Below are 2,875 nucleotides of genomic sequence, written 5' to 3' on the forward strand. Positions count from 1 at the left end.
GGTTCGCGGTTAATAAACCAGGTTCTGGCGACCTGAATGAGGTAGAAAGAAACGCTCAGAAATTTTAGAGCGTCGTCCCACCGGTTGTAGTTACTGCAGCGTTCATAGGTGTCCAGCCAGTCATCGACGTCTTCGTCGCGACGACCAGCGAACAGCGGCGGGTCGCGTTGTCGTGCGGGCACAGTCGGAGGGGGTGGTGCAGCCGAGGTAGAGGGTCCTGCCGATTCTTCGGTGCTCTCGGTAGACATAACGATGGTGGCAGGCGGTAAACAGCGACCGGAACGTAGCTCCAGCGAGAGGCAGGGCACAAAACAGCAAGGGGATCAATTCTCACCTCCACCACTTGTGGAAGAAGGCTAGGTCAAGACGGCGAGGTCGTGGCGGCAAGGAGAGCGAAGCCTTGTCTAGCGTTTTAATCCGGTCACCAAACCAGGCACGCGCCGGAGCTCGCGCCGCGGGACGATGGTGATGGTATGTACAAATGAAAGAAGATGATGATGGCATGCACAAATGAAAGAAGGTCCACAGAAGGCTCACAATACACACGAACATCGAGCGCAGTTGCATGTGCTCACAAATTATATGGGGAAAATATCCACATCATGCACATACATTGCACACATTTCACAAACTGCAATAACACATTACAAAATTCACACATAAATGCCATGATGTTCACAAACATAGCAACACACTGTCGTCGGATACACATAGGAATCAACAACACAGAAACACACAGTTACTCAATTGCGAAGCGCACAAACCTAAGGCATGCTTTCGCCTATATTTTCCACACTTGTGTTGCACTTCCTTGGAACGTATCAGTTCCTCTCCATCTTTCAGGTAAGCGAGTTCCCTTTTTTGCTAGATTCTGTCGTTTCTTCCTCTCGCGAGTTCGGCTCTTTTTCCTTTTACTATAGAGAATATTCCATCGTGATTTGCTCTCGCTCCTGTCTCGATTCTTACTTGATTTTGCTTCCCGATCGGAAAGTTGGCCCTTGTCCTTCGTATTACCAGTATGACGCTTGCTGACAGTACTGGCACTAGCATGCTTAGAACTGCTTCCTGTCGGCTTTCTCGTTTCTTCTCGGTCTTGTCTGCTCTCCTTGCGCTTGCGCTTCCAGCCTTTTAGGCGCTTCTGCTTTGTTTTTCTTCGGGACCCTTCCCGCTCGACATTGCCTACGTGAGTAGCGTCGATTTTCTTCTTACTTTGTTCATTGTGATTCTGCGGAGCCTTCCCCAATCATCTTCACTTGCCTGGGCGAGGCTGAATTCTTTTCAGTTTCGCTTTTTTCGCACGACTGGCCTGGGCATATTTGCTCCGGTTTCACTCTCATAATGAGAGCCTTGTTGTGGAGAATCACTTTGTTCTCCATTATTTGTTCCAATTTTCTTTCTTTTCTTAATGACCTTCAGTCGTACCTTCTTAGAGTAATGCTCATTTTCAACTGGACACTCATTCTCCCCACTTTTAATAATTTTCTTCATCCAAAGGTTTCCTTGTATTCTTTCGTTGTAGTGTAGTCCACGATTTCTTCCATTTCTGAATCCATCAGTCTAGGATATGCGCTGCTGTTCTCTGAGTAAAAGGCTTCCTCATCTTCCTCAGTGGGAAGGGGCTTCCCATATTTGTCAGTGCGAAGAACTGAGCCAGCGCTCAAAACCGGCTCTTGAATTTTTGAAAGAGTACTGTCTTGCGCTTCGGCTGCATCTGGGCTTTCGTGCTGGCTGTTATTCGAAAGCTCTTCCTCTGGGTCAGTCATGCAATCAGGCATGGTACAATCTGACGTGGAACAAGAATACTATCCTCCATCTTCCGGCGAAGAGTACTCGAATGAGGTTTCCAGCTCGGCAACTGCCTTTGCAGCTTCGGCGCAACCTGTCCTTTCGGAGAGCACAGTCTAAATTTCCGGACAAATCTTAGCTCCAGTTAAGTTCTTTCCTTCCGAAATTTCTGTCGCAGGAACGGTCTGTTCCACAACCTCACTCTGCCTTCTGGAGCTAGTTTCCAGAGCACCTGTATTCGTAAACGAATTACTCGTTTTGCTGTACCTCCTAATATAAGGGAAGGTAACCTCCGGAGGCTAGGTGGTACCTTTCAACGCTGAACTTCAGCCGGCTTGTTCAGAAGGATATTTCTTTCTTTGAAGTATTCTTTTTCTTTGTCAAGCCTACGCTTCTCCCATTCTTTCTCTTTTTGGGCCTGCTTCTGGAGCCACTCTCTTTCTTTTTCAGCTCGCTTCCTTAGCCATTCTTTTTTTCTTTCGGCTCACTTCCTGAGCCATTCTTTCTCTCTTTCTTCTTCTTGTCTCCTTGCCTCTGCTTGTTTCCTCTGCCATTCTCTCTCTCGTTCTTCTCCTTGCATCTCTCTTTCTTTCTCAGCTTTTTTTCGTTCCTTCTTAGCCTGTTCTAGAACCTCCCTTACTTTTCGGTCCACTCATTCTCGCCGTTCAGCTTCTTTAAGACCTTTCTCTAGGCCCAGCGCAATAATCTCCTTGAGATTCATCTTCAATCTGAACTGCCTAATGCTAACACATAGCACTACTCAGTGGACCTTCCAAACCGCTTCCGCGCGGCACCTCTCGCTGTCGCTCTGCTGCTACACTGTTTACGACCTGTTCGTAAACTCTTCCACTCCTTCTCCGTCCTCTGAGCTTGATTGCACCAACGTCCTGTGGCGGACAGCAGAATAATTGTCACCCGTTAATAATATGAGAGATTATTAATGGTGCGCCCTTAACAGTGCGCACACTCCCAGGCACCCTTAGAGTGAGAGGGGGGGGGGGGGGGGTAGCTGTTCCGGTCGCAAAGTAGATGCCCTCAACTACCTTGTAGTGACAAGAGGGGTGGCGTTTGGTGCCCAGCTGTCGCCGGT

The sequence above is a fragment of the Amblyomma maculatum genome, chromosome 3, assembly GCF_055883805.1.
Source record: "Amblyomma maculatum isolate TAMU_Amacu chromosome 3, ASM5588380v1, whole genome shotgun sequence".
NCBI lineage: Eukaryota > Metazoa > Arthropoda > Arachnida > Ixodida > Ixodidae > Amblyomma > Amblyomma maculatum.